The sequence below is a fragment of the Podarcis liolepis genome (assembly GCF_965112155.1).
Source record: "Podarcis liolepis genome assembly, chromosome: 9".
Classification (NCBI taxonomy): Eukaryota; Metazoa; Chordata; class Lepidosauria; order Squamata; family Lacertidae; genus Podarcis; species Podarcis liolepis.
In genome coordinates, this window is record NC_139564.1 from 52449337 (window position 1) to 52472660 (window position 23324).

Genomic DNA, 23324 nt, shown 5'->3' on the forward strand with positions numbered 1-23324 from the left:
AGGGCCCTAGTCTCTTGTGACAGTGTTCCACCAAGTTGGGGCGAGTACTGAAAAGGCCCCAGCCCTAGTTGAGACCAATCTAACCACCTTGCAACTTGGGACCTCCAAAATGTTGTCATTTGTGGACCTTAAGGTCCTCCATGGGGCATACCGTGGGGCATACCATCTTGCTTTAAATGTGGTAGTGGTCATATGGAACCAGATAATATTGTTTCAAGGGCCAGATCTAACTTGAAGTCAGTTAGCTGTCCATTGTTATCCCATAAGCATGGAGCATTTAGATTCTTTCACCTGCTTTTCAACAGTCTCCTTTTCCAAATGTAGACATGGGAAGGGGGCTGGAATCATGGTCAAGAATGCCTCAGGAGGGCGTTGTTGTTTTTTACACTTTCAACTAATTACTAATTGCTAACATTACTACCTCTACTACTACTACTAGTCCACCCTTCACCGAATGTAACCCAGGCTGGGTTCCAAAAATATCACAATTAAAAACAATATCTATCCTCATTAAAATTGTAAAGTTGAAACCATGAAACCAACAAACTTGGCAGAGCAGCCATACAGAGCAACAGCATAGCTTTTGTGAAACATTATTGCCAGAAAATATGCAAGGTTTGCCTATATGTTTTCCTCTGTGTGGCTAATAACAACTGGTGGTGGTAAGGATTTGAATTATGAAGTCACAGCACAGCTTAGGTGACCACTTGTCTTTGTTAAAGGGGGAAAAAAAGAGGAAAAGGAGATACCTTTTCACCTCAGCTGTCGTGCTGCCACCATTGGATCTGGAAGAAGACCGATGGTCAATGGCTATCCTCTCATTCCTGTCAGGAGATCAGATAGTGGATGTCCTGTTACACTTGCAGTTGTATTTCATTGTTGCATCCTTGCATCTCATCCTCACAGTTTGTATTAACTATTTACAGAATAATAATTTTAAAAAATGAAGTCATAGGAAGAAACCCCAAACCAGCCAAGTCATGCACAGTAGGGCTGGCTCCTTTAATATTTCATCCAAAAATATTTGGATGTTTTCATCAAAAAGTATAGATATCTCTAAGAAATATAACACACTTGAACTTACCTTTTTTAAAAAGGGCATTTTGAACACTTTAATCCTATTCATCACATTGAAAGATGCACTACCTATGAAGGAGGAAAAGCAAAGCATGTTTCTTTCAAATGAAATACTTTTTAAATGGAATACTTCACATGCATCTATTTGCATTTTTAAAAATATATATATAGCACTTTCAAAGATAATCTTTACAAAACATGCTGCACTTTGCTTATCATCAAAAGACATCCTGGTTATAAAAAAGGACTTCTTTTTCTTTTTCTTTAACCCACACATTTGTCATTATAGCAGGCACTAAGTGGTTATGTAGGACACAAATCACCCACCAATATTGCTTCTTTTTTAGAAACTGCCCTTCTTAGTGCTTTACCTTCAAAGCTTAGGTGGACTCCAATATTTGAACCCTAATTTAAAGAGAAACTATTGCCAAGTGATTTATAACTTGCCCCATTTTATAGGGAATTTTACCCACATGACAGATAATTCTCTTATAATAATTCTACTGATATGCAATTATGTACACTTGGCTTTGCGACACCTTTGTCTTCGAATCTGGAGGTAAACAGTGGAAAACAATTGGATAAGCACAGGCTCCATAGCATGAAGTGAACAGTCTCAATTTTGTGCAATCACATGGTATTTTAGAAGGGATAATAATAATAATAATAATAATAATAATAATAATAATAATTTATTATTTATACCCTGCCCATCCGGCTGGGTTTCCCCAGCCTCTCTGGGATACATTGTAAGCAGGGGCAGAGGAAGGGGGTGTGGTGGGTGTGGCTCGCCCCGGGTGTCACCACTGAGGGGGGTGACAAAATGTTGGGCGGCACTCACTGTGTGGCCTGCAGTGCGCCAAAGCCACACATCACTCCTGGGCTGGGAGGCTCTGCGTTGCCCCAAATGATCCTCCTGCTGCCCCCCACCCAGCTGTAGGGTGGCTGAGTGGGAGGAGGCAGGCAGACTCCAGAAGCCCCGCCCCATGGGTGGCTTGCCTCACCCACCCTGCCCCTATGGGTGGCTCACCCCGCCCCTGGGCGCATCGCCCTAGGTGCCCAAGTGGCTTTCTCCACCTCTGATTGTAAGCCATATAATTTGTTACTTGCACCCAAATTGCTCTCCTTCACGTGGTGGAAGGAGAGATCCTTTCCCACGTACCAGGATGACACTGTGACCTAAATGCTTACTGTTGTGGCAGATCCTCATGGAGTATCTAGAGCACAATCTGGTCGATCCAAACAAGACTGAGACATCCTCATTCCTCTGTCCTGATGAGTAGGATACACCCTGTTTTAGATGGGGTCACACTCTCCCTGAAGAAGCTGATCTGAAGCATGGGGGTTAAATTATGCCCAAAGACTGTCTCTCTCTGTCTCTGTCTCTCCCTGTCTGGCTCCATTTTAATCTACCTGTCCTGAATATCCTCCCTTTCTGGTGCCTGCTACAGCATGTCCCAAATACTAATGGACTGAGGTAATGCAGACCCTAGGAAATGTAATTTTCTCAGGTCACCTGAATTCCTTATATGGACACCAGACATCATGGGAAATAATATTTCCCGGGACTCCAGGTGCATGGAGAACTGACATGGCAACATTCCAGTAGCTGTCTGTTGCTGCCAGCCTGCTAGGCAAGTTGAAAGGTGGATAGGGCAGGCTACATAAGCTTGTGGACACAAGTTGAGAACTCTTCCCTTGGTCACATTTGGTGGGGACATGGGAGAGGGATGTTGGGATTCACAGAATGCTGTGTAAGTAAGTCTGCAGGCTTGAGTTTGCTAGTTGATGCAACAGGCTGATGCAATACTTTCTATGGAGGTGCTGGGTCAGAATGACTCAGCAGTAATGTGCTGACAGTTGATTGGCTCTCATTGGTTTAAAAGGGAAGCCTGTCCCAGCAGTAAAGGTGGTTGTGTGGAGGAGTGTGGTCAGAGAGAAAGAGTCTTCCTATTTGCCATAAGGTGCAGCCAGGTACTCTGTCTGCCTGTATGAACTGCTTCTGTAGATATTTGTGTATACAGTGGTACCTCGGGTTAAGTACTTAATTCATTCCGGAGGTCCGTACTTAACCTGAAACTGCTCTTAACCTGAAGCACCACTTCAAATAATGGGGTCTCTTGCTGCAGCCGTGAGGCCGGAGCCTGATTTCTGTTCTCATCCTGAAGCAAAGTTCTTAACCTGAAGCACTATTTCTGGGTTAGCGGAGTCTGTAACCTGAAGCGTATGTAACCTGAAGCATATGAACCCGAGGTACCACTGTATATAGCTCACAATAAATAATACTGAACTGAAGAACCTGGGACTCTCAGCATTTCTGCTAAAGCGCTGCGAGGAATTCGCGACAAGGGAGAGGGCTCAATTCCAAATCAAGATGTGACAAGTTTTTCCATTTCTAGTCACGACGAGTCAATACTTAAATTATAATAAAATATATGATAGACTATATAAAGCCTCACTATTACAAAAAGAGCACACATATTTTTAATGCAGGAAAAAGGAGGGATTATATAATGGGCTTTTTTAAGGGGCTGATTTTTGAAGAGGACAATTCAGTGTTAAGCAATGTATAAATTGTTAAATTAAATACTGTAGTTTACCATGGTTGCCTTACCTATCCATCTGTCCACCTACTCATCTTTAATATTTTAACACCATCTCACAGGAGCCTTAACTGCTGTGTGTTGGTTTTGCAGAAGGAGATTCTGTGGGTTAGAAGAATGATTTCATATACTCTTGGTGGCTGAATATCAGAACTCCACTTCCGTGAGAACAGCTGCTAAAGTGACTGTATCCTTTACCCCTAGCCAGTGAGGTTTGGCTGAGGAAACCACTTCCTGGTAGGTATTGCAGCTCTCTGCTTCTTCAACCACCCCTTAGGTATTTTGGCTAGAGATCACACAGCACAGGTTTATTGCTAACAATGGGTGTGGAGTCATTTCTGCATTTTTCATATCCTGTTGCCACTCAGTAGAACACAATCCACTTCCACTATATTTTTTACTCCTGTCTGCCTCGAGGGATGGAAATGGAGAAGCACTGACCTATAAATATTGGAATTCCCCTCTGCAGTTGGTGTATTTTCCATAGAATACAATACTGTGTGCAGGGCTACTAGCAATCATAGTTTCAGGGGTTTTTTCCACATGTGTAGCTTAAATTGGTGAATCGATTTATAACAAGCCAATTTAAAACTGGCATTGGCTGGAATGGACACAGTGGTGCTATTGTGTTCAGATCACATGATTCCTCTTAGGAGCACATATATTTATGACCAACCCACTAGATGAAATTTGGCTGAAGCTTCATTGGTCGCCCTGGGAGATAACATGTGCAGGGAAAGCAACAGGGAGACTGCAAGTTTGTTGGTTCTTCTGAATCTCTCAGCAGTATTTGATGCTATCAACTTCCAGATTACATGTCCAGCATAGGATTTATGGACCATTGCTTGTTGATGACTCAACTTCCATGCCACAAGCAGACTACAGATAGTGCTGGGGGAATTATGGTCATGCACCACGACACTTGTACTATAATGTTCCCCAAAGATTTTCTCTTATCCTCCTTACTGTTTAATATTGACATTAAGCCTTTAAAGCACAGATGGGAAACCTGTGGACAGCCAGAAGTTGTTGGACCAACTGCTATAAGCCCCAGCTAGCATTGCCAGTGGCCAGGAATAGTGAGGGTTGTACTCGAACAAAATCCATACAAAGTACCTGAGTACTTAAGGAAGGCATCCCCAAACTTGGCCCTCCAGCTGTTTTGGGACTACAACTCCCATCATCCCTAGCTAACAGGACCAGTGGTCAGGGATGATGGGAACTGTAGTCCCAAAACAGCTGGAGGGTCGAGTTTGGGGATGCCTAACCTAAGGGCTGGTATCCTCCCATATGAATCTGCTCAAAATTTAAGCTTTGTCTCAGAGAATATTCTCTAATTGTTTTTGCTAAATAAGATTAGATTAGGTCACCCAACCAAGGAGAGGGCCTTCTCAGTGGTTCCACTCAGGTATGCTCTTCTTCAAAAATAAGGGAGGCACCAACTCTTTTACCATTAAAGAAACAAATCGAAACTGTTTTGCCCTCCAAGTGAGGAAAAGCTACCAAGTCCCTGGTAGCTTTTAAAATTCCTCTGCTGCCGTTTTTTAATTCTTAATTTAATTCTTGTTCTTTCTTTTTAATTTTTCTTTACTCTTTCTGTTCAGAAGGTCTTAATTATTAAATTTCCTTATTGCTTATTCATTTTTACAAAGGGAGAGAAGCAAGGAACATAGCAAGGAGTGGTTAATATGTACACATCCAACGACATGCATTTAGATTTGTTTCGGTTAAAGATGGAAATTTATGCCTTAAACCAAAGGTGTCATTGGCAGAGATGAAGTTTGAGAAGAGACTTGATAAAAGATGGAGAGGGGGTGCTCTAATTACATGTTCAAGGTCAGAATTTCAGCAAGGGAGAAAGAAGATTCCACAGGTGTAGGAGACTTTTGACCAGGCAGAGGGCAGAATTTAACTGCTCCCCTCCCACTCCTTTTATTGGCCATCACATGCAACCCTTCATAGAAGTGACTGCTAATGATTCTGGTTGCCTTTGCTGCTAGGCTGAATACCTGCCACTATGCTTGCTTCACAGGTTATTTACATAAGAGATACATTTGTGTAATTCCGTAAGGCTAAGGTGAAGTCCTCCACTGCTGATCTAAAATGATTTAATTGAGCACTCGTCTATCAGGCATTCTAAATTAGCTGTCACTTGTAGAACGGGCTTCGAGAAGGTCACTCGGCTCTTTCAAACATGGCTTCTGACTTGAAAACACCAACTATGATAAATTGCTTGATTTATGTTTTTCTGTTTCTTTGTGCACTTAGCTACCTTGAACACAATCAGGGTAGCCTGTGACCGCCAAGCTCATTTGAGTCTCAGCTAATCCCTTTATCTATTAAACCCACCAGCTTTCTGCATATGATCTTTTCCTCCTTTAAAGGATCTCTCACAGGCAGCACAGAATGGGCATTGATGATGAAATGCAACAAACTCTTTCTAGAGTTTCTGCTACATGCTTTCTAAGGCTAGGTTCCTACAAATAATACAGATACTCAAGGTTAGTCCAAGGATTGTCACTGTTTATCTATTACTATGTTAATATCCTTCTAAAAGCATTGTTGTCCTACAGTGTGGTTTCACCTAGGGATAGGAGTGGAATTCAATTCAATTTACATTTAAAGGCAAGCCTACCTCTTTCTCACTTTCCAAAACAATATGTCAACTCAAACACAACCATCCTCTGAAATCCACGCTTCTCCGAATTTTGTAAGGCAGTTCTCCAGTCAAGTAATGTTTACAAAGAATGCATATACTAGGAGAAGCTGGGCATAAAAACACATATATTAGTGAATATTGTATTGATAATGCATTATCACAGGGGGAAATGGCTTGCAAGAATTCACAGGCTAGGCAAAATTGCATAGGAAAATGTGTATATTAGGAGAAATTAATACCAAAATACTGATTTTCACAAGAACCAATGCAGAAATGTGGTGAACTGAACTTCAGTCTGGGGAAAAATGGGAATCCAAACTGAACGATTAGTTGGACAGTTCCCTCACCAAAATAAAAAAGTAAAATTAAAGGAGATACACAGAAACACTTTCCACAAATGTGCAAAGGTAAATGCGGGGCTGAAGAGGCTAGCCCCACCTGTCACTATCATTGTGTATCATTGTCATGCACCCCTGATTATGTCTGATGTTCATCGGAAATAGTTCAGTTGTGTTTTGCATGTCTAGACCTTGACAGTCCTCTCCAGTTCTTTGATTTCCATCTTACTTGCTTAGCTCCAGCTCCCACACTAGCGGCTGGTGATGCTCAGTGTATCTTCCTACTGAGGAAAGGCTACAGAGCCTGGAACACTTCTTTTTTTTTTAGTTAAGAAAAGAGATGGTCAGAATTTCAGGGGAGAGGATAGAAGTGTTTATATGATGATGAATGGTGCAGCCACAAGAAACATTTTCGCTCTTTCTCATGATGCTGATCCTTGAGGTCACCCAATAAACTTGATTTGCAATAGATCCAGGACCGACAAACAAAAGTACGTCAAATAGTGCAATAACTAGCACAAGATGTGCTGATGCCAGTAGCTTAGATAGGTTTCAGAATTCTAGTGCTATTTTGGAGGTGTTTATGAATCAGCTTAGTTCTCACTTTCTCTCAAAAATTGATAAGTACAAGTCTCAGTTAATCAACACATCGTATTTTTCTGATTTCTTTAAAGAAGAAAAGTTACCCTTTACAAAAAATAAAAAGGATTTTTTTCCAGCTATCATATTTATAACTCACTTTATTAAATTTGTGAGAAAGGAATCATCCTCTCTCTTCTTTCTCTTTCTCACATACACAAACACCTACACACCTATCCTATCTTTCAAGAAAGAGTGAGAGACACCTTTGGAAAGGAGCATAATATTTTTCTTCCTGCGGCATTAAGAAAATGTACAATGTGCACATTTAAAATTCCATTAGAGTTGGTCCACAGGTGAACTTCAATAAGAAAAGAGTACATAGTTTTCTCTCATCTTTTCATAAGATACAGAGCTAAAAACAAAAAGTAGCAAAAAGTAGTGTACTACCTTACAGATTAGCAAGCTTATTATGACATGAAGCTTTTATGCACAAAAATCCACGTGTTAACTCACTCGGTAAGTAGGTGTGTATAGAGAGGGGGAAGTAGAATGTAGACTCAAATGCCAATGAAATGAAGAAGAAAAAATACAGCCCACGACAATTCAATCAGAGCTGAAATGTATGCAAAATAACCACAGTGACCATTTTCTATAGCAACAAGGTGATAACACAACCATTGTTTTTGCTGCAACAGACTAAAATGGCTACCCCTGGGAGGGTGAAGGGTGTATAATCTCTTAGTTATACTTAGTGAGATTCAACTAATGCATCACGCTGGTTCCAGGATTCCTGCTCATACAACACAGCTCCTTCCTCCCCATCCCTTGTGCTCTCCCCAAATCTCCTCCAGAGGTTGGAGAAAACACCAGAATGAGATATAGAGGGCACTCTGTTTTCAGTAGCATGCCACAGCAAAAGAAATGGCTTTGAGACTCTTTTCTGTACCTTGCTTGCTTGGTCTGGGGCAGACTTCGGTCTTCCAAATTTCAGCGGCACCCTGTGCGAGGCCAAAATTCAGCATCCTCCCATCTCTTGCCTTCTGTTCTGCTCATTTCACTATGTCATAGTTGCAATGCCCTGTAGCGGCCCCTAGGCTTGGAGCCCAGTGCAGCAGAAATGGTTGTGCTGTCCGAAATCTGCCTCTGGCTTGGTTTTAGACACAACTTGGCACTATTTTATTTTGCCAATTAACTACAAAAATTAAACCTTTTGTTTGAACTTTGGTCGCGTTAATTAATAAAATAACAGAGTCCTGTGTGAGGGCCATGGCTTCTCATTTATAGCCAGCATGAGAACAACATTTATAATTGCATTCTTGATATTGTCCTAATGCACGTAGATGAACAAATCTTTATGCAGAGGACAAATGGATTTTGTTCCCTTAATATGCTGTTCTCAGTGAAGCTGCATTTTAATTATAATCAGTTGCTGCTATCTTTTGAACTGCCCTTGTATATGTTGACACTGCTTGATTTATTTTACAGCTGATAGTATTCTTGCCATTGCCAGCACTCAACATGTGTCAGTTGGCCCGGCATATCATTGCTCTCTGATGATGTACTGATCCAAAAACAAAAAAGAAATCCTCCCTCCGTCTAATAGTTATGGTGTGATACTGGCAGTAGGGTCAGGTATATTACATTCTCTCCTGTTAGTCATAACATGCCGCTGCTGGATTTGCAATTAATCATTTTGTGGATTTGTGTGAGTGCCAGTTTGAACAAAGAGCACATTTCCCCGAAGTAAATTAATGCACATCTCATAATTATAAGTGTGAATGTCTTCTTGATATTGGATTTTGACTATGACTGTTCAGAGAACTGGGAACAAAAAACGCATTCACTTTACTGGAGGGTGGGGAAGAGAGATGAACACGTGCATGTTGATTCTGACTGCTTTTCAGAAATTTCTACAATGACCGCTCCCCGCTTAAAACGGGGGGCGACCTTTGCGTGGACGCGTGCAGCCCCTAGACCTGGAGTGGCCCCAACAGCATAGGCTTGGCTTTGCCTTCCCTCAGGTGTGATACCTGGAGGTCTCCGCCTACCTCAGTCAGTTGTCCAATCCCACCTGGGGGAAGCGTTGCCAAGGAGACCAGGCCAGGTAGGGGAGGGATTACCTGCCCACACAATAGAGGGAGGATCTTACCTAGGAATCCTCACTTGGCTCCAGAGCTTCTCCCACCCTACCCACCCTCAGTTAATGTCTTACTTTGCAGGTTAACTTGTCTTCACAGGTTTTGCAGGTTAACTTTTCTTCACAGGTATGCGGGCGCTGCTACGTTAAGGTCGCTGTTAAAGGGCCGGAAAGGAATTTCCCTGCATTGGCAGGTTTCGCCTTTCCCGTAGCAAAATGTCACAACTTTGGCGGTATCAGGCCTTGGGCGGAATCCTTTTGTCCATCTTCCTCTTGCGGCGGCGATACCAGGGTTCCCCGTTAAAGGGGTTTTCTGAAGGGAGGCTTTGGCCGTACACCGAAAGGTCGTCATTGCTCTCTCCTGCGGCGGCGGCGTTACGGGGGCGGCCATCTCTGCTTGAACATATGTTCTCCAGAGCCGGCCCATCCCCCCCCACACTGGATAACCCTGATGCTCCCTAGGTCCCTAGGGGAGGGAGAACGCCCAATGCCTGAGCCAAGGTCTACCCACATTTGAAATTTAATAAAGTTGTGGCCAATTTAATCCCATAGCACGTTGTCTTGAGTCGTTATTCCACATGACGGGGGGACCGTGCAGGATCTGGGGACTCCGCCTGTCCACGCAAATACCCTGAACTAAAATAAGCAGTCACTGAAAACTGTATTTGTAAGACCCCTGACTGCTATTGTAGCCGCTCCTCTGCCTTACGACTGCTTCCCAGTCAGAGCCAATGAGCAAGCAAGCAGTGAGCCTCCTTCTCCTTCTGACCACTGCTGTCATTTGCTTAGTCATTCCTTCTTAGCCAGATGGAGAAGGAAGTGAACAAACAGTTTACTGTGTTAAATATGATGAGCAGATCCAGGGAGCTTTGCGGGTGAGTAACCTGCTGGAGTGTGGGCCCTTAGCAGGTGCCAGATCATAACAACCCCTTGACACTTGTCCAGGTTGATGACTTGCCATAGCATGTAATATTGGAAGCAGCCATTTAAAAAAGTTTTGGACTAGCAAAATGGTCTCCATTGTGACAGACACTGATTGCATTCAGACAGTACTATATTCCCTTTCTCCAGTGTTTCCTTCCCTGGTGTCAGGAACGTGGCTCACCAGAACGCAGGGCAAGAGTCAGACTCAGAATTGAGCTAAGTGAAAGAGGGACTGACTCTTCAAATGAGGACTGGCTGACAGAGTCTAGAGAGGGCAGTTCTTGAGGAAGACACTGTTGGCTCTCAAGAAGAGGAAGAGTTGGAAGGCAGCTAGAGCATTGCTAGGCAATCAGCAGATAAGCAGAGGTCTGAGACTATGTCAAGTGAAAGTGGGGACGGCAGAGGCCAGCTTCTCAGTCCATGTTCTAGGAGACTGGATAAGATCAGAGGGCAACGGAAGGGCAAGAGGGGAAAGGTGGGAGTTTGGTGTCCTTCCTGCTGTGGAAGGGGCAAAGATTCAGAAGGATCTACTATCATCAATGTGAGCAGAGGAGAAGCTGTGCTTTGGGTGTGTTTTGATGTAAATAAACATACGTAAAACTGCCGGAGAGTCATTACTTCTTAGCGGGGCTTGCTTGCCTGCCAGAGATCATTACACCTGATAAAATCAAATGAGTGCCAAGGAGATTGGTGGCTGTCTTTTATGGCCTGGGAGCAGACTGGAGTGAAAACTGCCACAGTCAGGTTTGCTCCCAAAGCTCTATCTCCCAAGGCCCAGCCCGATTGGCTGAATTCAAATTGCGGGTTTGGCGGGAACACCATAGTGCCTTGCGGACAGCCTGGTGATTTTCAACGGTCAACTGCACAACAGAGTTTGCTGGGGGGGGATTGCACGGCCTGACACAATGAGCTGTAACCTCTGCCCACCTCAAACTTGGTAAACACCCATTTTTGTCATAGAGCTGTAATTCTCAAGATTGATTTAGCTGTCAATGCTTCTTCCCAGGGAGCTCTGAGAGTTAAAGCTCTGTAAAAGGAATAGGGGTCTCCTAATAACTCTCAGCACCCTTAACAAATGAGATCTGATCCCCCACCCCCCGCAAATAAAGAAAAAAAGATATATGTGCTGAATATCAGCTGAAGATTGGAGGTGGTCTTCGGTTTGGGCACTTCTTTTTCCCCTTCAAAGAACCTCAGAGCTACACAAGACCCATGGAACACTGTTCCTCAATTATGCATTGCTGTGATCTACTTTGTTGGGTTGAGGGCAAAGAAGAATGGCATCAAATAGCCCACCTATCTTTGGGGGATTGCCATTTAAACAGTTATTTTCTTGACAGAAATAATGTTATACCCTGCACAATGTCATTGGACTACAAAGGAGATGGCTTTACTTCACACTTATACTCAGGGTTTAACAAGGGCGCAGCTGAAACCATCTTTGGCAGTAAACAATCTGTATTGATCTGTATCTCGCTCAAATTCTCTATGATCGTTGTTCCGCAGCAATCAGCCTCTTCTAAACATTGAAAGAACAACCAAAGAAAATGGTGCCTTGAAATAATTTTTCTCCCTACTTTTGGAAAAGGAAAAGTGCATGTGTTCACATATAAAACACTTAAATGTAGCCTCCCTTTGATAGGCTTATTTTAACTTTCCTTTATGGTATCTATTTTTGTGCCTCTTCACATTGTTTGGAATGGTAGCTAAAAGAGTTTGCACGCTCTCTGGTTAAGAATAGGAGCAAATAAGCAGTCTGTTCATGTAGTCTGCTTTCTTTTTCTAGGTTTTACAATTTCAGACTATGAGGTGGAAAAGACATACTAGATTTCCCATTTTACCTAAGTGGCAATCTATAAGCAATTCTTTGGTTTTAGGGGATTAATTCTTTTTATGTTGTTTTTTATGCTGCTATATTCTATGATGAATTTGTATATGGTGGATATTTTTTGCAGTTCTGTGTTGCTAGTTGGTTTCCTTTGTATAGTAAACCACTTTGATGACTGGTATAAAAAGTGAGGTATAAATAATCTAAACAAATAAATGCATCAATCTCCTCTGCATTAAGAAGCAACACCATAACACCTACCCACCCCTATACTCACAAAACAAATATGATAGGGAGGATAGATGACAACTCTTTTCTGTATACAGTTTCCCTTTCCTAGGTTTATATGTACCAGGAAGTCTTTTTATTATTATTTTAAAATGAAAGCATTCAAATACCGTATGTAACCCCTGGCTTGCCATCTGAAATGGTACAGCCCATCAGTAGATACTTTGAGTGAGTGCTATTACTGTTTGAGCTGCTCCTAGACTATACCCATGTATGATCATATAAAATACTGCCCAGATCTATAGTATCTATATCCTGCATTGCAGGGGGTTGACTAGATGACCATTAACTAATTGGTAGTGGTGGAACCTATCTACCTCTCTCTCTCTCTCTCTCTCTCTCTATCATCTATCTATCTATCTATCTATCATCTATCTATCTATCTATCTATCTATCTATCTATCTATCTATCTATCTATCATCTATCTCTCTCTCTCTCTCTCTCTATCTATCTATCTATCTATCATCTATCTATCTATCTATCTATCTATCTATCTATCTATCTATCTATCATCATCATCTATCTATCTATATCCATGAATCTATCTACATCAGTTATTTCCAGATTGAGTGCCTGTGGCTGTAAAGATACACCGTGACCTGTAAATTATCCAATAAATTGAACAACATGGAAAGTCCCTGGAACGAGAAACCCACTGCTTAAAATAAACCAATGGCTGTAGAAAAAGGCACCACAGGTTATTAATCTTAACTACTCACCCCATTCTAAAAGGCTTTTCCAGTTGTTCCAGGACAGTGCTGAGACAACTTGCTCTTCTTGTCTCAGTTGTGGGACAATTGACTTTGGTTCTGAACCTACAGAACCTACAGCACCTTAGACCTTGTCCAGAGTCCTGGACTTGTCTTGATTTCTAGCCTATTCTAGAGCCCTGGTCCTACATGTCTCGATTTTGCTTAGGCCATCACTTCCTGTTAGTGGTGGACATCACAAAAGATCAGGATCCACTTCTATAGCAGTGCCTCAAACTTGATTATGTAAACAAGCTCTCAGAAAAGAATACTGCCAATTCAATACAATTGCTCTGAGGCAAGTGCTGACCTCAGCAGAGACAATGCAGGAGAAGGCTAAGCTGACTTATGCATGGTTCACCCTGAATGCTATATATGAGCAGAACTCTGACGTTGCTTCAGCAACAGTATACCTGAGACTAGACCTTGTATAGGAGCAGCAGTTCTGCCCTGATTGTTAACTCTGCTTTCATGCAAGGCACCTCTGTCTCTCTGAAGTTCTGTCTAAAATTGAATTTTTCCACCCAGTGCTTCACATGAAGCATGGGGAAGAGGGTCCACCAATGATTGTGGTTACTCTTGTGTCCCATAATGTGAAAGACACTTGCTGAACCTTCTGCAGGTAGAAGTTAGTGCTTGGCATTATACAAAATTTCCCACGAAACTTTGGAGGGGGTGGACTCTCAACAGAACCCCTGCTGTTTCTTCTTAAAGTTTCCCACCCATGAAATAAACATCGGGGAAAGGGGTTAACAACTTACTGAAGAGCATTTGCCATCATTGTCAGCTTTGTAATCATTAAGAGAAAATACTGTAGTGGTTTGCCGTGACAAGAAGATAAATGATGTGGAGAAATTCATTAAATCTAGCTTAATTCGTTGACAAAAGGGCACTGTAATAGAAGGTGTTTTTCTTCTCAATTTTTGTGTGCAAGTGACTGGATGCTAAGGGCCAGACATTATGCATTACCTACACAGAAAGCACTTCTGGAGCATGAAGGCTGGAACACATAGTCATGAAAATTGCATTTCTGTCTATTTCAGTACAACCAATGCACTCTAGGCGGGGCCACAATTTGTGTCTGGTCTGGAAACTCCAGCTTGTGCAAAAAGCTGTGGCTAGGCTGTTAATGGGGACAGACTGCCACCAGCACAAAACTCTGGTGCTTAAAGGTTGTTACCTGCTGCCCATATGCTGCTGGGCCAGATTAAAAGTTATTGTATTAATTTAAAAGCCCCTTAACAACTTGAGTTCTGGATTTCTTAAGGACTGCCTGATTCTTTATATCACTGTCTGATCAATAGGGATGGAAGGATCTGTCAATTTCAGTTTTCACAGTTTCTCGTTTTCACAATCTTAAATTCGGTTCTCCACTTTTCTGCAGGAATTTGCAAATTTCTTCTAACAAACACATTTTTGTATGCAGTTTTGACTAACGTATACGTTTCTGCAATTTATCCTAACATAGAATAGAATCATAGAATCATAGAGCTGGAATAGACCACAAGGGCCATCGAGTCCAACCCCCTGCCAAGCAGGAAACACCATCAGAGCACTCCTGACATATGGTTGTCAAGCCTCTGCTTAAAGACCTCCAAAGTAGGAGACTCCACCACACTCCTTGGCAGCAAATTCCACTGTCAAACAGCTCTTACTGTCAGGAAGTTCTTCCTAATGTTTAGGTAGAATCTTCTTTCTTGTAGTTTGGATCCATTGCTCGGTGTCCACTTCTCTGGAGCAGCAGAAAACAACCTTTCTCCCTCCTCTATATGACATCCTTTTATATATTTGAACATGGCTATCATATCACCCCTTAACCTCCTCTTCTCCAGGCTAAACATGCCCAGCTCCTTTAGCCGTTCCTCATAAGGCATCGTTTCCAGGCCTTTGACCATTTTGGTTGCCCTCCTCTGGACACGTTCCAGTTTGTCAGTGTCCTTCTTGAACTGTGGTGCCCAGAACTGGACACAGTACTCCAGGTGAGGTCTGACCAGAGCAGAATACAGTGGCACTATTACTTCCCTTGATCTAGATGCTATACTCCTATTGATGCAGTCCAGAATTGCATTGGCTTTTTTAGCTGCTTCTAACATTATGCATTTTTGTATGGTATTTTCATCAATATGCACGATTTCCCCATATATAGTCATCTTTGTAAACACTGGCAGGTAGGAGAGCTGCATCGCAAAATTCAGATCAGTGCAAATTGCAAAGGCAATTTGGTTCTCCTATAGTTTCAGAACGTGTGAATCTGATGGATTTAGCTTTAAATGTGAGCTGAATTTATTTCTCCCCCTCTACCTACTGATCACCCAGGTCTTTGCAGGAGTCTCTTTTGGTGCCTGTCCCCCGTAATTAAGATGCACAGCTCCTAACTGTTACAAACCATGTGTTCACTATTCTTTGCCCAAGCTTGTGTAAATTCTCCTGAACGAGATTAGACAGGCCCCTTCCTTGCTGAACTTCAAACATATGATCAAGACTTACTTTTTTTAATTTCAGCAAGTATTTTAAGGTAGTATTTGGCTTTATGAACATTTTTCATTGTTCTGTTCTCTGTATGGTTAATTTTTATGTACACCACTTAGAAATGCTAATGATTAAGAAGTATATAAAAGCCTTCAAAAAAATATTTTAATGTGGCAAATAAGAATTTCAGCATGCATACCCACACACAGAGAGAAAATACATGTGTGTGGTTGTTGAGCATGGTGATTTATAGCCATGTAATATTTGAAGAACCCCTCTGCTCAAATCATGGCCTTTCACACATGTATTTAGCACATACTTGCACTGTAAGTGGATGCGGGTGGCACTGTGGTCTAAGCCACAGAGCCTAGGGCTTGCCGATTGGAAGGTCGTGGTTCAAATTCCTGCGACGGGGTGAGCTCCTATTGCTCAATCCTTGCACCTGCCCACCTAGCAGTTTGAAAGCACATCAAAGTGCAAGTAGATAAATAGGTACCACTCTGGAGGGAAGGTAAACAGTGTTTCCGTGTGCTGCTCTGGTTTGCCAGAAGCAGCTTAGTCATGCTGGCCACATGACCTGGAAGCTGTATACTGTCTCCCTCGGCCAATAAAGCGAGATGAGAACTGCAACCCCAGAGTCGTCCACAACTGTACTTAATGGTCAGGGGTCCCTTTACCTTTACCTGCACTGTGAGGGAAACAAATGTATTTTCACATCATGTATATTGGGTACATATGTGGCAGCAACCTGCAAATTGTAGCCAATGATTCCTTTGTCATTTGTTCATAAAAAATATACCTCACAGCATCCCCATTTTTGTTTTGTTTTTGAACAGTTGTGACACACCTTAAAGCCCTTTTTACAGAAAGATTATAGGATGGAAACTCAATTTGAATGAATGACTAAAATATCAATTTCCCAAACATACCAGGACCTGTACAGAAATGCTTCTGCTTGGAGGCACAGCTGAATACCTGAAAGCTTTGACACTGTGTCTGTGGGTCAACAGGAATATTTTTCCATTTCTCCTGAAAGTGTATAATGAGGGAGGGTATTCCACAAATGGGGAACTCCCACTGAAATGGCCCTGTCATGGGTCAATGCCAAATGAGTAGTCCCAGGTGTCAGTACTGCCAGCTGCTGATCCTAGGGTCCAAGATGGTTGATACCGGGGAAGGCAGCATTTTAGGTACTTGGGTCCTGCCTGGGGATGTCACATACTGTCCTATGACTCGTTTAGGGCTTTATATACTAGTTTAAAGACCTTGAATTGAGCCCGGAAGCTCACTGGCAGCCAATGGAGTGCTTTCAGGCCTGGTGGGTTCTAATGAGCATTCACTCAGCTGTACTTTCTCCCTTCTTCTAAATGCCAGGTAAAGTGTTGGTTCAGAAACACTAAAGGCACACCTCTCCCACACACTCTGCAAATTCATAACCATCGAAGAGCTTTTCATGATTCCATTTTCTTCAGACTATGCCCAAAGCCAGAGTAATAAAATCCAGAGTTCTCACAAGAAATTCAGGCACAACCTAAGAAGATATTAATATTCACTCAAGGATTATATTGTTTTTTCTAACTCTCTTTGGAGCTTCCAGAGGAACAGCACATTCACCCCAGGACACAGGGAAGCATTTTTAATGTTTTGTTTTGACATGAAGAGCATCGCAAGCTGTTTTGCCACAAACCAAAAAAATCTGCACAATCTGAGGCGCATATGCCAAATTAATGGAGGCAATAATTGAATCTGGGCTTATCTTTTGGAATTTGCTGAATGCAATTTAATATACTCAATATTAAAGGTAATTGGTGTGCAGAGCAAAACAGCACTATGATAATGCTGTCTACTATGATATAATGGTCAGATTCCAAAGAGAATATTTCCCTTTATTTTCTCCTCTGTGCTGCTGCCTCTTCAAACAGCGCTCCCCCCTTCTTATAAAAAGACATTTCCTTCCAGGATGCCTGTGTTAAAATGGGCTGGCTTTTTAAAACATCTGTGGACATAAACCAAGTATTTATTTTACAATTGACTGCTGTACCACTTAGCTGAGCAATACTCTTAGTTCCTGCTATGATATCTCAAGTTATTTATGCATCTGTTTTCATAGAGCTACACCAGTGACTAAATGGAGATGCTATGAGCGCTAATGGGCTAGACTTTCAGACAATTAAAACGTGGCACTGCTAGCAGTGCTGATGTGTCGAGGCTACAAACGCTAGCAGCTGCAGCTGTTGTGGAAAACTTTTAAATATTCCACTTCTCGCATGCATCATTAGTGCAAGTAAACTAGCTCAGTGAGGAGCACCTCGCATTTAAATAGGTCCTATCCATGCTAAAGCAAGGGTAGCCACCATGGTGTCTTCATGACAGTATTGGGGCAGAACTCCCATCGTTTACCATTTGCCATGCTGGCTGATGGCAAATGACATATGAACAGCCCCATTTTGGCTTCCCCTGGTCTAGAGTAAAAGTTCTCAACTGTGTCTGTTGGTCTTGGCAGTAACTAGATTGGCATTGACACTTTTTGCATACATCTTCTTTAACCTGGGATGCATAAAGGTAAAGGGACCCCTGACCATCAGGTCCAGCCGTGGCCGACTTTGGGGTTGCGGCGTGCATCTCGCTTTATGGCCGAGGGAGGCGGAGTACAGCTTCCGGGTCATGTGGCCAGCATGACTAAGCTGCTTCTGGAGAACCAGAGCAGCACACGGAAACACCGTTTACCTTCCCACCGGAGCGGTACCTATTTATCTATTTGCACTTTGACGTGCTTTTGAACTGCTAGGTTGGCAGGAGCAGGGACTGAGTAACGGGAGCTCACCCCGTTGTGGGGATTTGAACCGCCGACCTTCTGATCAGCAAGTCCTAGGCTCTGTGGTTTAACCCACAGTGCCACCTGCGTCCCTTAACCTGGGGTGCATGGCACTGGTCAAATCTCTTACTGTTGCAATGTTGGCAGGAATAGTGGTCGTACCTGTCTCCTCTTCCCCTCCCCAAGTTACTGGGAAGCTTGCTGGGACAACATTTGAATACTGTAGATTTCCTTATTGTCAGACTGTCCCAATTTGAAATGGGTGGCTCTATCTAAGCAAGCCTGTCCTGTGGGAAGTGGGGAGGTGCAGAACACCTTTCTATTTTCTTGATTATTATTAGGAGCTGGTGTTTATTTGGCACAACACATGCTAGTAAGAATGCTTCTTTCCCTACACTGAGTTCATGTTTATTATTTATCATTTGTGATAATGCATTAGGAATTTCTCTCCCATAGTTTATGTACTCAACAGCGGCATTACTTCTTTGGACAAAACAAAGATCACCAGGGTTGAAGCAATGATTCTTCAACATCAGCTTCGTTGGACTTGTCATGTTGTTCGGATGCCTGATTATTGTCTTCCAAAGCAACTGCTCTATTCCCAATTTAAGAATGGAAAGCAAAATGTGGCAGATAACAAGAGGTTTAAAAACACTCTTAAGGCAAATCTTTAAAAATGCAGTATAAGCAAAGATAATTGGGAAACACTGGCCTGCAAGTGCTCCAACTGGAGAATAGCCTCTACCAAAGGCATCATGGACTTTGAAGAAGCACAAACTCAGGGCGAAAGAAAGAAACATGGTAAGAGGAAGGCATCCTCACCATGATCAACTCTCGCCTGGAAACCTATGTCCCCACTGTGGAAGTACATGTGGATCCAGAATTGGCCTCCACAGTCACTTATGGACACACTGTTCAGTCTGTTCAGCTACGAGTGATAGCCAAAAAAGAAGAAGACATCTTTGGGAATCAAATAGTTATAGACTTTACTTTGTTTTAAAAATGCAAAAATGTCCAGCAAGAAAATCTGTAGATTTATCTAGCTATAAATTGGCTGGATTGAGCCACTCTGAAGGAGTTCATGCACCTATAAACTTCATTCACTTTGATCTAAAGGGTAAAAAGTTATAGCTTTTTGTAGATTTCCACATTATAGTGAATGAGGAACACAGAGCTTCATTTTCTACTGAGTGGCTTGGAACCCAGCATACAGACTGAAGCAGATAGTGCAGAAAGTAATGAAGAAGAGATAGGAAAATTTAAAAATGTACAGATGCAAGGCGAATCTTACAACCTGTGCAGAGCTGTAGTATCTGTAAATCAAATAAGAGCAACAACTAAGGCCATTATTATACGGGGAGTAATTCAAAACTGGCAATTTTGAATAAATGTTTCTATAAAAGATAAGCATGTCTCTTCTAACTTCTGCTGAAGCCTTCTAGGTAAGTTAGGTGTCTGCATTATAGTATCTAAAGCAGTCAGAAACTGAAATACTGCAGAACCTCAACCTGAAACTCTGATATATAAATATCATCAGAGCCCAATGATTGTTATTAAAATAGAGTATGTTTAAGTAAAATAACATTAAAAGAGAATTATAGTTTGTAAATAGAACATTGCTATCCATGTGCTCACTGTGCAGGCCCTCAGAAATATCAGATTTTCAAAACATTAATTCTGTTTTTTGTGAGTTCTCCTGTAGATGAATCATAATTTCAGAGAATTCTTTGTAATCTGGTGCAGAAAGCTGTTGCCCAAAGAAAACCACATCAGGTATTCTGCCGGCTGCTCCCAAGCCCCTGAGCACCTCCTAAAATCTACTTACCAGACTGTGGCTTTGAACCACAAAACACCATCTAAAGACAGATGCTGCAGTCCAGGAAGAAGTATCTACAGATGGAAGCAGGCTTTCAAACACACATCCCCTTGCTGGATCTATAAAACCATGTGTAAGGAACGCATCTGCATCTCAGTGCTCATCCAAGTCCCATAGATCTTGATGGATGCATCTCCACCTGGAGCCATTCACTACCATTGGCATGCAGAAGCTGAGCGGAATTACTGCCAGAGAATTCAGTATAATGGGGAAATTTAACGAGATGAACTAATGTTACCTAACATGTATGTTTTGCAACCTATCGGCTATACAAAGTCGTAATCAATATATCATAAATAAAACCTAAGAGGAGCAGGCTGCCATAGCGGTGGTTACCGTATTTTTCTGTGTATAACATGCCCCCATGTACAAGTCAACCCCTATTTTTTTAAGCCCCAAATTAAGAAATTAAATTGTTTTGCTTTTGGGGGGGGGTGGGGGAGGTCACTTCTGCCAATTACTCACCCACCTGCCTAACACTGCAAATCGCTTGCCATGGCCACTGCCGATCGCACACCTCGCTGCAGCCACCAATTGTCTGCGCGTTTGCCACCACCAGCCCGCCCACTTGCCGCAGTCACCAATAGCCTGGCTGCCTCGCCACAGCCGCCAATCACCTGCCCAATTGTTGCAGCCATAGCCAATCACCAACCCACTTGCAGCTGTCAATCTCCTGCTTGCTGCTGCCATTAATCACACATCCCCCCCCCCCCGAATTCATTATCCGTGTATAAGATGACACCCAATTTCTGCCTTTTTTCTTTTTTTTAAGCAAAAAGCATTGTCCTATACATGGAAAATACGGTATATAGTAATCCCACTGCTGATATCAGTACTTTGTAGCAACCTGATCATTTGACTTTTTAATTCTTTATTTGTATGTAGGTGTTAAGAGCTCATGACACACCATCGCCTCTTTAGCATTTGTGTTCTAAAAACTGTTCCTTTAAGAACATGTGCTTGAGATTGCTTTTCCTCCCCCCCCCATTCTTTTTACCTGGTGTGTTACCTGCTTTTTAAATTGCAAGCCTGAAGGTCTTAGCAACAGACCCCAAGAGTGTCCTGGAAAAACCAGTAACACCATTTTCTTATTGCAAGAGAATAGCAGGCATTTGGGTTGCTGTGATCTCAGGTAGTTTTGCACTGCAATGCCTCCCTCTCAAGTGTTTTTCTTTTTTGGGGGGTGGACTCCAGCCAAAATCATGTGAGATCATGGCAACCAAAAATGCCACCAAGTTCTTATGATAAAAAATGAGAAGATAGTGTCTAGGGTTTTGGCTTCAAGGCTTGGAGGGTATATAGTAGTGATATCTATAAACCACTCTGGTGTTTTTGTGTTTTTTTTTTACTGAGGGGTGGGGTATAACTGCTTTAAGCACACAAACACCACCAGCCTAGTTCTTAACCAGCTGCCAAATGCAGAACCTCTATACAGTGTATGTCACTAGCTTCAGATGTAAGTAAATGGTAAATCCTTTCCCCATTCAGTCAACTGTATACAAGCAAACAGGAATATATTTCTGTTTGTTTGTATGTAGTCTATATTCTCTCTCTAGTATAGAGAGGATATAACGTTTTAACATGCACACTTCTCCTTAGAGTGTTCCACTTTCTCCACAGGCTGCAAGTTCCCTTTTAATATAGAGGGCATTCCAAACCACACTCTTGTTCTGTCAGGGACTGTCTTCTGAAACTGAGGGAGAATGTTACCTAGGCTTTGACTTTTGCAGAGTACAAGAACAGTGAAGAAGAAATTAGCCTGAAGAAAAGGGCAGAAGAAAAGAATCCCTCTGGTATTCATGCTAATTCTCTTTTAAAAATAAATTACGTGCAACAGAACTGACAAAACTACCCAAGAACCAGCTTTAGCAAAAAAAGAAGAAGCCCTTTTGAAATATGATTTGAGATATGGAAGATGCATACTTCCCAAAGACGTTTCCCTAGACAATGCAATGCATTATAAAAATAATAATAAAAACATAAACAAGCATAGCACTCACTATGAGGTTGTTTCCTTCAAGGGCAAGCTTCAGAAGGTTTTATGGCCTGGCATTTGCCAGGGCCTCAAAAGAGGCAAAGAACCCATCATGCCATGATCCCACTCTTTCTTTACAGGGAGAACCCAAGAAGAATAAAGAAAGGGTGAGAGAATGACCTGCTGAGACTCTTTGAGAGTGCCTCACCCAAAGGGCCCCCAAATCCTCAAGCTGGCATTGTGTCTTCCTTTGCAAAGAGCAGATAAAGTATCATTTTTCTGCACATTCTCCTATTCTGCAAAACACTTCAGCCAAAAAAGTGCCGCTGTTCAATTTAATAGCTTTCCTTGCAACCGAAAAATAAGTGTTTAAGTCTTTAACATGTGGCTCAGAACTGCTATTTAGTTTCTGTCATTTAGTCATGTCAAGCTCTTCACATCTCAACAACAAAGTTAAGGCAGGCAATCATGTGCCTATTTCCCCATAATGTAAAGAAATATACTTCTATTTCCTCCTGAATATAATTCCATTTGCAGCTGAAGAAAATACAAAAATAACAGCGCCCTACTTTAACACCTCAGAGAGCTGCAGAGATCAAATCCAATTCTAAGGAAGTGTGTTTGGAGTAGAGGAGGAGGAGGAGGAGGAGGAGGAGGAGGAGGAGGAGGAGAAGAAGAAGAAGAAGAAGAAGAAGAAGAAGAAGAAGAAGAAGAAGAAGAAGAAGAAGAAGAAGAAGAAAGGGGGGATGCTGGAATTCCTCATGATTGATTCTAATGAGAGATTATTAGAAAAGAGCTGTTTCTTCAAGGCTGGCATCTGCTGGCCTGCCTTCACATTCTAGTATAAAACATTTTGAAACATTTTCCTGGCCAAGAACGTCTTCTGGGTTTGTTTGTTTTTCCTTGTGATAACACTTCATCCCATTCTATTCACCATTTCTTTAATTGCTGTAAAGTTACCATCTCAAGGCAATGGTTACAGCACTGCTAGAAACAACTAATG

At 42.1% G+C, this 23324-nt stretch overlaps 1 long non-coding RNA gene across 1 annotated transcript in view; it reads right to left on the minus strand.

The window, feature by feature from the left end:
• The window catches only part of LOC310686444, a 54145-nt gene extending 31221 nt beyond the window's left edge, over nucleotides 1-22924 (minus strand). Inside the window, exons 1-2 of the long non-coding RNA XR_014515922.1 lie at nucleotides 22347-22924; nucleotides 750-916 (exon numbers count right to left, since the gene is read on the minus strand). This is a non-coding gene — a long non-coding RNA (uncharacterized lncRNA). The remainder of the gene's footprint in view (nucleotides 1-749; nucleotides 917-22346) is intronic.
• Nucleotides 22925-23324: the final 400 nt, after the last annotated feature.